The sequence below is a fragment of the Anomaloglossus baeobatrachus genome, chromosome 10 (genome assembly GCF_048569485.1).
Source record: "Anomaloglossus baeobatrachus isolate aAnoBae1 chromosome 10, aAnoBae1.hap1, whole genome shotgun sequence".
Taxonomy (NCBI): domain Eukaryota; kingdom Metazoa; phylum Chordata; class Amphibia; order Anura; family Aromobatidae; genus Anomaloglossus; species Anomaloglossus baeobatrachus.
Window position 1 is genome coordinate 109,948,324 of NC_134362.1, and position 12,326 is coordinate 109,960,649.

Genomic DNA, 12,326 nt, shown 5'->3' on the forward strand with positions numbered 1-12,326 from the left:
CGGACCCTTGGACTCTGAGATGGCACAGGTGGTGTACGGACCCTTGAACTGAGATGCCACAGGTGGTGGTGTCATGTGCACAGTTAGTTGACCTCTGGCAGTGGTCGAAACCCTATCTCTTACAGCTGTTTTGCAGACTATGGGCACATGCTCCTCTGCACTGCTGCTCTTGCAATCCATGCCACCCATTCAGGTTGGATCAGTCACCTCACCTCATTCTCGACCTGGTCGTCTTCATATTCCTGAAGGTCAATATCTTTGGTAATGGAGGTTTGAGGCTGACCTAAGGGCAACTGTGTCTCATCATCCTCCAACACTTCCACCTGAGTGCCCAGCATGTCACGGCCAACATCATGGCTTTCTTCTGGCCTTGGGTGCTCAAAGATCTGTGCATCACTGCACACCACGGCCTCACCTGCGTTGGTGGCGAGAGGAAAGAAAGGTCAAAGGGTCCCGTAAACAGTTCCTCAGAGTAGCCTGCTTTGGGGTCATATGTTTCCTTAGAATACTGATGTTGTGAGGAAGGAGGACCAGGCTGAGGATTTGATGGCCCAGCCTCTGGGCTCCTCAAGTCTGTCTGTGTGGACCCTTGGGATTTGCTACTCGACAAGTAACTGGAGGCATTTTCTGCTAGCTTATTCATTACCTGTTCGCACTGTTCAGGGCACAAGAGTGGTTTTCCACATGGACAAGAAAATTGGGATAGGAAGGCAGAGGTAGATAAAGCAGGAACCTTTTTCTTTGGTTCGGTCACACTGCTTGGGCGACCACCACTGTCACTACCACCTCGTCCACGGCCCTTACCGCCTCTTTTTCCCATTTTTTTTGTTTGATTATTTGAAGGTGAATACTGTAACGTGACCTCTTGTACAGGCAGTGGAACAACACTGATGCCAGGTTGTTAAACTGGTGTTAATAGTTTCCCACGATAGCTGTTTCTATAAGTCTAAAAACCGCAAGGTACCTTTATTGGACAAAGTACCACTTGGTTGGTGCTATGAAGGAATTTGGCTTCAGGCAGAAGTACAGCCACTAACACAGAGTATTAAAATTTGGTAACACTGACACTGTGTTTTAGTACGAGCAGGACACTATGTAGGTTCTGTAAGATATGAAGACGCCACCACCAGGATGCTAGGTTGGTGCTATGAAGGTATTTTGCTTCAGGCAGAACTACAGGCCGTGACAGCATTATTTTTTTTTTTACTTAATTTTTTTTTTTTTTTTAAACTTACACTATTTTTTTTTTTAACAGTAGGGTACTATGGAGTTTCTGTACGCTATGAAGCCAACACAAGGACGCAACTGAGCTGGTATGAATTTAGAAGGTGGCTGACAGCACTATACTACACCTGAACCCATTGTTTTGTCAATTTTGGGACCTTTGTTTAGGAAGTTGCAATACCTATCCCTATTAGAACAGACACAAGGGATGTAGCAGTGCAGGGATTGTTGATTATTAGTAGCAGATGTCAGGACAGCTTTAAATCTCTCCCTGTCTGTGAAAAGCTCTCCCTATATCAGACACTGCACTAACAGACCGTATGCAGCACAAATAAGAGGATTTTTTTTTTGTTTAAAGCAGGAACGGCTCTCACCTAACAAAGCAATGCACTAACACTGACCCTATAGCTGGTTCTGCAATTTCTTCAGCTGCTAGCAGCTAATGCACACTATCTTCAGCCCTTACAAGGACTATTTAGGATTTTGCAGCAGGAACGCTATCTCATACAAGGCACTGCACTGTCCCTATAGCTGGTTCTACGATTTACACAGCTGCTAGCAGCTAATGCACACTATCTTCAGCCCTTACAAGGACTTTTTAGGATTTCGCAGCAGGAACGCTATCTCATACAACACACATAACTGTCCCTATACCTGGTTCTATAATTTACACAGCTGCTAGAAGCTAATGCACACTATCTTCAGCCCTTACAAGGACTATTATTAGTTGGCTGTATAAATGCTCTCCTGCACACAGTACAGTCTATCTACACCACCAGCTCACCAAACACTGCGTGTTCACAAAATGGCCACTGCCTTATATAGCCCCTATGATGCTGTGCAGCTAAACCAATCACAGTAAGACCACAACAAAGATGGCTGCAGAGTTACTGTGAGGGCAAGCAAAATCAGAAGTGTTCATTGGCTGGAAAACAGGCACCAGGCAGTCAGAAACGAAAATGAAAGTATAGGAGCGGATACAGTTTTATTTGTCGGCTAGCGAATAGCTCGATACCGAATAGTGGCAAATACATTTGCTCATCCCTCGTTACGAGCGTACATATTTTAGCCAAAATATTAACTACTACCTCATATTTTATATATATTTTTCTGCATGTTATACATTTTTATACCGGATGCAGCCAGGTCCATTAATGTAGGCCTTGTAAACTGGGGTCTCTAATCCTGTGTGGAACACTTATATAGTGTTGGTCAGCCCACCTAGTCTAATAGGTTGTAAGCCAGACACTGTGCACCTACATATGTGAGCGTTGCGCTATACAAGTCTTTTTGCATGCAATTTTAATAACAAGCAATCACCCCGTCCATGGATTGGTAGTTCAGTGAGTGGTTGCTCCATCAGTGTTTTGCACATGTTGCCGCCATCTTTATTAAGGGGTTTGGCTGCATCCTATTCGTGCATTAGATTCTGTGGCCTGGTCAAGTAATGTGAATATTTCTTGAATAGAGTACTAAGAAGCATATGCATTTTTATCCTTTCAAATAAATATACCAGAGGTGTGCCATACAGAAACCATTACCCCCAAAAAAATGTGTGCCTCCTAATTTCTGCATGAAGCCAAAACACTGCTTTAAACAATAGGAAAACTAGTTACAGTATGTGGATGTGAAAAAGAATATTCCGTTTTCTTCTTTATCACAAATACATTTTAGGTAATTTTAGATTTTAGCTCTAATCATAGTCTTGAGGAAATATTTCCCTACACACACTGCATTTGTTGTAATAATTCACATTTTTCTAATATGTAAGACATATTAATCCACACCATCAAAGGAGTGACAGGAAATGTGCACAATGTATATTCCATTTCTCGAGGGACCTTTGTGGCGCCCCTGACCTGGTCAGGCACCACTGAGTACTGCACCCATGCTGGGGACAGTACAACACAGGTAATCCAGAAGGCTGACTGGGGTGTGGTACACAGGCGCATAGTGATCAGGTCTCACACATGTACCTATGAGAGGACCCCTGGGGATCCCAGGAGGGGGAAAAGCCTTCACCTTCACTGGAATAGTGGAGGGGGCCAAAAGCCTCCATCTCCTCTCAAGGGGTGTGGTAAGAGAGTCTGGTTGCTAGGTGGCGTAGGCAGGCACAAAAGGGAAAAGAGAAGGAGGAGTAAACGGTCTAGAGTCTGCAGCAGAGTGTAGAGTCCAGGGAGCTCGAGTGAGGAGCAGATCCCTGGGGCTGTGCAGTCTGACAGCGCCCGCGCAGTGGCTACTGACGGGGGAGAACGGTCAACTAGGAGGGCTACCCGAAATCCATCTTCAGCTAAAGAGAGAGCACGGAGTGGGAAGTAAGGAGACTGCTAGAGAGCACCAGGCCCAAACGGGCGGCAGATCCCGAAGCGGAGATAGATCCAGCTTTCTTTTGCTAAACCTGCCGGTGTGGGGCTCTCAAAGCCCACGCCACAACACTACAAAAGCCGCAGCCACGTAGCCACAGTTAGGGCCCATAGGTCACAGGAGGCAAGCAGCTGGAGTGGCCTGGTCCAGGCGACAAGCAAACGGCAACCGAAGGGGAGAGAGGCTGCAGCATCTTCCCTGGGTGACCCCCATAGGGACTCAAAGTCGGGGTTACCCCAAACCACCAAGGGCTAAGGAAGGCGAGTTGGTAGTCACCCTCACAAGTCAGCCTGAAGGACACCTGGTTCCCACTTGGTTCATCCCAGCTACGCCCGGGTCACTCACCCTGCCATCAACTGTGAGTAAAAACCCTGAAAGACATCCTGCCTGTGTTGAGTCATTCTGCGCCTTGTAGTTCTACACATCTACACAGGGCCCTGGGGCTTGCCTCACTCTCAGGGGGCTATTCCAACTAACTGCACTCACCATCAGCCCCAGGCGCCCCTCAACCTGCAGTGGCGGTCCCCCCCACTGACCGCAATACTGAGAGTGGCGTCACGACAAGAAGAAGATCTCCTACCTGTGACAAGATCCAGCCGAGTGGAGTCCCTGAAGGTAATGCACCGACACTACACCTGTGGGGCTTCACATCTGGCGTCACGAACAGGATAAGGACTAGACCTGTTCAGACAGGTGACCATGTGCCTGGGCGGTCCGCTTAGAAAATTGGAAGCGCCGCCATATTGCCACCATGAAAAGCGCGCTGAAAAACAACAGCAGCCCGCGCTGGGAGAAGTTACCGCCCACGAAGAGGTGTGGCTACCCAGAGATCCCCTGCAGAGTTCTGACCTCGCTTGTGAAGAGAGCGGAAGCGTCCGGAGACGGCGGGAAGGAAAGGGAGCCACAAGCCTGCTGCTGCAGAGAGAAGAAATGGAGTCCAGACGTGGATACCCAGAACCAGGCTCTGCTGCCTGGTGGTGCCGGGAGCTTGCTATCTTCTGCGATCAGCTGGAGGCCAGGATTATGCGACAGCTCGGTGAGGGACGCACGGAGCTTCTGGAGATGGCTGCGGCGGTTCGGACCTACGAGGAGGGAGCCGCGCGACGCATGCCAGACCGAGCGGCGACGACTCAGATCCCGATGGTGCCACCGATGGGTGAGTCCAGAGTTGCCCCGGCCAGCGCAAGTGCTCCGACCCCTGCTGCTACGACCGCGGTCCCAGAAGAGGCGCCTGGCGCGGCGACGCTGAGCGAGGCCGCAGCCACGCTAGGTGCGGCCCGCCAAATCCAGGCCGCCGCAGCGACACCCCGCCTGGCCCGCAAAGGTCCGACTGCCACGGCGATACTCATCCGTGCCGCAGGTGTGACGCTGACCCAGGCTGCCACCCTGCTGAGCCCAGTCCGCCAAGACCCCACCGCAACAGCGACGCAGATCCAGGCCGCCGCCACGCCAGGCTCGGCCCGCACAGACCAGGCCGCCGCCATGCCAGGCGCGGCCCGCCAAGACCAGGCCGCCGCAGCGATGCCCTGCGCGGCCCGCCAAGAAAAGACTACATCACCATTTATCCCGGCCTGCAGGGCCAGAGCAGACACCGCTCCCCAGTCTAAGGAAGTCCCTACTAGGAAATCCCTGGTAGGTGAGGACCCCGCATACTGGCAGCTGAAGGCTGACCTGGAGGCCAAGTTCCCACAGGAGATGGTGGACCAGTACATGCTCCCTCCGCACACCCCTAAGGCAACCCCTGCGGCAACCACGCCGAAGAGTCCACCGCCTGGGCCAGCTGAGGAACACTCATCCCCAGCGCTGCCACGACCAGAGTGCAGCGAAGAACTAAGGGGGAGAGGAGGGCAAGAAGCTGAGGAGTTGCCCCCGGAGCCAGCAGCAGTGCTAGTCCCAGAGCCGGAGATGCTGCCATATTCCCGCTGGGACGAGGAAGACCTGACACCTCCTGCTGAAGAAGACCTGCCCAACCGCCCCACCTGGGAGCTTGTAAGCTGCACTTCGCAGAATCCAGCCCGCAAGACACAGCGCCGCAGTAGAACCCAGTCTTTCCCTGCACCGCCATCCCCAGAGCAGAGAGAAGTCACGGCCAGAGACCTACAAGAAAAACGGTTCCTGAGAAGAGCCAAAGCACAGATCAGAGGACCCCTGCGTCGAGGAATTGTCGAAGATTTCAGCCTCAAATCAGGATACGGCTTTATAGTATCACCTGGTGTGAAGGAAGGGATTTTGGTCAATCGAAGGGATGTGAGAGCCCATTTGCCCAGAGGACACCCTGGAAGAAATTTGAAGATAGGAGACTCAGTGGAGTTCACTATGCATCAGGGAGAAAGAGGCTGGTATGCCCTAGATGTTGCACCATGTCCTAGAAGTCCTTGCAGAAGCCCTGCAGTCACAACAGAAGATGAAGACAGAGACGCTGAAGAAGAAAGAAAATACAACGAACCCACAGACGAAGAAAGAGATCAAGAAACCAACAGGTGCCGCAGCCCTACAGGCCCAAGCCCTGGTATGGAAGAGTAGAGGAATCTGCATAAAGTAAAGCATACAGCAAGTTAAAGTTTTTAAAAGTTGGAAGTTTTGCAACGTTTACGTTTAAGTATGTGCCCACATAAACTTGTGTGAGCAAACCATAAACCTTAAGGCTATGAACTGGCTATAGCCACAAACTCTCGCAGTGTAAATAGTTACACCAGAGGGCACCACCACCAGAGTCAGCCTGTTTAGGGGCTTGGCTCGTCTGCAACCAGGAGGAGCCCGTCCGTATATAGGGCCTTGGCTCACCTGCGACCAGAGAGCATGCCTGTTTATGGGGCCTGGCTCTCCACCACAAAGAGGGTACCTGGTCAGCACCAACTGTGGAGGCCGCCTCTACATCCTGCCAGAAGAGGCTGAAGGCGCGGATCCACCAGGCCAGGTATACCCTGAAACCACCAGCCCATGAAAGCCGCCTCTACATCCTGCCAGAAGTGGCTGAAGGCGCGGCCAACGGGAGAGGCAGATTGGAGGAAAGGTCTGGGGAAGTAGATGGCCCAGATCTGGTTACCAAAAGGACCGGTGACCTGCCTCCTGAAAGGGTTTGGGTGGGTTAACGGACTTGTGGGTGGAGGGTGGTGATGTATGGTACCTGGTGCTTTTAAAATGTTTTACATGTTTTAATGTTTTATGCATTTTTAAAATGTTGTCTTGCAGCCCGAGGACGTGCTGGTGATAACTAAGGGGGAATGTGGCGCCCCTGACCTGGTCAGGCACCACTGAGTACTGCACCCATGCTGGGGACAGTACAACACAGGTAATCCAGAAGGCTGACTGGGGTGTGGTACACAGGCGCATAGTGATCAGGTCTCACACATGTACCTATGAGAGGACCCCTGGGGATCCCAGGAGGGGGAAAAGCCTTCACCTTCACTGGAATAGTGGAGGGGGCCAAAAGCCTCCATCTCCTCTCAAGGGGTGTGGTAAGAGAGTCTGGTTGCTAGGTGGCGTAGGCAGGCACAAAAGGGAAAAGAGAAGGAGGAGTAAACGGTCTAGAGTCTGCAGCAGAGTGTAGAGTCCAGGGAGCTCGAGTGAGGAGCAGATCCCTGGGGCTGTGCAGTCTGACAGCGCCCGCGCAGTGGCTACTGACGGGGGAGAACGGTCAACTAGGAGGGCTACCCGAAATCCATCTTCAGCTAAAGAGAGAGCACGGAGTGGGAAGTAAGGAGACTGCTAGAGAGCACCAGGCCCAAACGGGCGGCAGATCCCGAAGCGGAGATAGATCCAGCTTTCTTTTGCTAAACCTGCCGGTGTGGGGCTCTCAAAGCCCACGCCACAACACTACAAAAGCCGCAGCCACGTAGCCACAGTTAGGGCCCATAGGTCACAGGAGGCAAGCAGCTGGAGTGGCCTGGTCCAGGCGACAAGCAAACGGCAACCGAAGGGGAGAGAGGCTGCAGCATCTTCTCTGGGTGACCCCCATAGGGACTCAAAGTCGGGGTTACCCCAAACCACCAAGGGCTAAGGAAGGCGAGTTGGTAGTCACCCTCACAAGTCAGCCTGAAGGACACCTGGTTCCCACTTGGTTCATCCCAGCTACGCCCGGGTCACTCACCCTGCCATCAACTGTGAGTAAAAACCCTGAAAGACATCCTGCCTGTGTTGAGTCATTCTGCGCCTTGTAGTTCTACACATCTACACAGGGCCCTGGGGCTTGCCTCACTCTCAGGGGGCTATTCCAACTAACTGCACTCACCATCAGCCCCAGGCGCCCCTCAACCTGCAGTGGCGGTCCCCCCCACTGACCGCAATACTGAGAGTGGCGTCACGACAAGAAGAAGATCTCCTACCTGTGACAAGATCCAGCCGAGTGGAGTCCCTGAAGGTAATGCACCGACACTACACCTGTGGGGCTTCACACCTTTATCAAAATCTTGATATACTGTCCCTAGAAGAATAAAACATTCCCTGATAAAATATTAGTTTTACATAAACAACATGTAGTCATTTCCTGGGGTTGGGTTTTATCATAAACTCACATTGCTTACGTAATGAACACATTACAGCAAGATTATGAGATGTAGATATATGGTACAAGGCAGCTTATGAAATAAATAAAAAAGTCCTGAAGGAATCCTTTCTGGTCAGGGCTACAGATGAATGGACCTGTGGATATTCGGGTTTGATGGGTTTGGCCTGACTTGAAAAAAAAGTTTGGTTCTCGAATTGGACTTGATCCGAACTTGATCCCGTACACCAAACTCCCTACAAGTCAATGGGGATCCAGTTTTTGTACGTAAAACGGCTGTAAAATTGTCGTAGTAATGGATAGGGGGCTGCAAAAGGAAGCACAATGGGGCTAAGAGTAGGACAATTGCCCTGCAAACAAATGAGGATAGGGAAATAACTTATAGGGCTTCTGTCATATGAGTTTAACCACAAAGCACACATTTTAAATATTGGCTTTAACAGAGCCTCTTTCCACAGTTGATCCACACAGCTAAGCTTGGCAGAGTTTCCCCACAGAGCAACAAGTTTAACAAAAGGACCATACAGAGCCTGTATTCCCATGCCATCCACAAAGCCAAGATTGGCACAGTTCTTTGACAGAGCAACAAGTTTAACAAATGTCCCCTAAATGGTCACTATTCCCAGTTCACCCATTCAGCCAAGATTGCCAGACTTACTCCACAGAACTACTAGTTTAACCCCCCCACCCTCCAAAAAAGTGAAAATAAAGAACAAAAAAATAAAACAAAAGATAAATGTGGTATCACTGTATTTGTACAGACCTGAAGAATAAAACTCTTATTTTTATGACACAGTGAACGGTGTGAAAAAAAATCAAAGATCAAAAAATATTATATGGCCCAAAATGGTACCAACAAAAACTCCAACTCATCCTTCAAAAAACAAGACCTTACTTAACTCCTTCACAACCTTAGACGTACAGTACATCTACATCATAAAAAGGGAGAACTTCCCGACCTTGTACATATATGTACATCTTGGTAATCGCATGGGCATCAGCACTGTGCCTGCCATGATCGCCTCCGGGGACTCAGTTTACCCGACAGCCAAGCCCCAGCTCTCACACCCAGGCATGGTGCCTCCGCCATCCCTGGCTGTTTAACACCCTAAATGACAATATCATGGCCATCTCTCTTACCTGATAGTATACAGTATTGAAAAGGTTAATGGTCTACCAAAAGCAGAATGGGCATGTCTTCTATGAGGCATATTGGATATTATGTATGGAGACTCGTGCTCCAGCAAGTTTGAATTATAGAACGGATTTGTTATATTTCTATTAATTTCTCGCTATTGAATTAATGAAATAAGTATAAATATATTGGAAATATATTTGTTCACGGCAGGATCGCCACCGCGGACTTGGCTTACCCGACAGTCAAGCCCCTGCTCTCACAGCTAGGTATGGTGCCCGCGCCATCCCTGGCTGTTTAACCAACTAAATGCTGCAATTGATATCAATCACAGCACTTGGGGATTGGGAGAGGGATCACAATTCATTGCCCCTCCAATCAGGATCCCCGCAATGTAATCGCGAGGGCCAAATCTCTTTTTTTTCCTTAAATAATCCGATCTTCCCTGGACTGTTTGTTGTGAATGTCATCCGAGTGGGTGCTGGCTTGGAGCTCTCTCTGGTGGCCAGGAATGGTAAGGAAGCTGAGTCTGAATCTGTGACTCAAACAGGTGTTGGTATTAAATGGTAATCCAGGAAGTCCTATTGCTAGCCAGCCTGGTGTATATAGGAGAGTAGTTTCTGCTTAGCTGCTGCTAGTGATAAATGTTCCTTCTGCCTCTGAAGATGGTTTGGAGTTCGTCCTTCAGTATCCTCTATTTATCCTGTGCCAGAATTCACTCCAGAAAAGTCTGCTGGTTTTCTTTGCAAAATTGCTGGTTTTTCACCTACTGATGTGTTTTTTTATCGTTTTAATTTTGTTCGGTGTTTGTTTTGTATGTGAGGATCTGTCTCTCTGCTATTTTTTAGAGAGAAGTTCCTTCAGCAAGAAAGGAAGTTTCTCCCTGTTCTGATTTTGATTATTTGCACTTTTGAATATTATTTGTTCTGTGATTTTGATCCTTCCCATTATATCTGCAGTTCTGTTTAACATGTCTGGCACAAGAGTACCTGATATAGTGGGGGAAAGATCTATATTTTCTGTGTATTGTGTTTTCTTACATCACCATCGTTACATGTTGGGGGCTTGCTATTCCTTTGGGGACTGCTCTGAGGTAAGTTAGGATTCCTCATTTCTATCTTTGAGGTGTAGCAAGTTTCTCCGGCAGTGATGAGGTGTCTAGGTGTGTTAGGAACATCCCACTGCTACTTCTAGTGTTGTCCGATAGATAGGGGATTGCGGTCAGCTTAGTTTACAACTACTCTTTTGGTTTTTGTTTTTTCCTGATTAATGGGATTTTTTGTGATGGTCCACGGTTACCAGTTTATAATAACTGTTGCTGCTGATATTCAGTTCATTCAGCTCTGGTTGCAAGCATGAGGCTTGTACTCATCTGTGGTATCATTGCTGTTACTTTGCTGAACTTCTACCTGTATTATCTGTAGATAAGTAGTTTCATGCACTTTCCCCTGTGTGTTCGCTTTGTGTCTTCTATAGTGGTTAGTGGGGTTGACAAAGAAATCATCCCATTCGTTCCTTATTTAATGCCCAGCACTAGGGATACCTAGGGTCAGGTATCCAGCCCATCTAGGGTGGTGAGGGACACCAGGGACCAGCAATAGGTTTGGTCAGAGGTCACCATCTTCCTCTTCCCTAGACACAGGGGTTTCCCTTCCCTTTCATCCTTCAGTTGATACTTCCCAACCCAGCATGACACTTACTCTGGGCTCTGGCCTGCCTCTTCTCCTGTGGCTTCTCCGCGGGGCTTCTGTGTCACTGGAGAAGGAGGCAGAGGAGTGAGAAGAATATAGGAACATAGGATATTCTCCCCCACTATCAGTGTTGGCATATGCCTCCTCGACTGAATACAGTCTTTGGGACTGTGATGACAGGGACGAGTGGGACATTGTGTGTGGTGTGTGTAAGTTAATTAGCTTTATTAAAGTATGTGCACATGCGTGAAAGGGTGTTTAGTGTCAACTTTTTTACTTATTGCAAAAGAAAGAAAAGGAAAAGGAGAGTATTAAACTTTGGTAGAATCAAAAGAAACTTACTAAACAGAAGTAAGTAAAAAAAAAAAAAAAATAATAATACTGGCCAAAATCGAGCACGGATACCGATCAGTGATGTCCATCACTGCTCAGTGGCTCAGTGACTGCAGAACGCACTCACAGATCAGTGACCATGCTTGATTTTGGCAAAGACTTTTTTTTTTCTCTCCCCCTTTTTACACCACCTCCATGCCTATGTTCTGCTGCCACTAAGCCACTGATCAGTGACATACATCATTGATCAGTGTCAGTGCTCAATTTTGTCAAGGACTTTTTGGGGGGTCCTTCTCTCTTTTTTTTGCACCTCATCACTGGCTTGGCAGCTACAGAACACACGCATCGATGAGGTGCAAACAAATGCCAAAACTCGAGTAATCATGTACCTAATCAGCAACCAGGTACATCAATGGCAGAAGTGGGATGGGGGTGTTAAAGGGCTGTTTGTCTGGTACCATGAGCTCCTTTTGATTGCTGTACTACAGCCTCCCATGTCATCCACCTGTGTGACGACAGACCAGACCTTAGCAATCCTTCCGCAATCCTTCTCTGCTTCCTCCTGTTCCTCTGGGACCACCACCTTCTCCTGCAAAGTATTCTAAGTGTGCTCCAGCATGCAGATTGATCGTAATAGTGATGCTGATAACGACATCATCAGCACTAACCATCTTAAGCCATTTCAAAGCTGTGCAGAAGGGTGCAGAGGTACTTTATTTGTGCCAACTTCACAAGTGTGATTTGCCCCAAGATCGGAATGCATTGGCCCAGGCTATGCATCATGACATATTGCAACATGGCTCGTTACTGCAGCCAGGGTTGCTGCAACATGTGCAGAGGGAAATTCTACTGTTTTGGCACTCCACATATCAACTGGTTTACCGATAGGATGGAAGACCTCTGTAACAATGAAAGTTGTTTAACTACAAGGTGCAAACAGAGGCAGTGAGCACACAGTGACCATGCCTTCTGCAGCAACTTATCCATGCCAAGATAATGGCCTAGAAATTGCTGTACAGCCAAGTTGAGGAGGTGAGCCATACAAGGCGCGTGTGAGAGGTTGCCCCAGCATAGG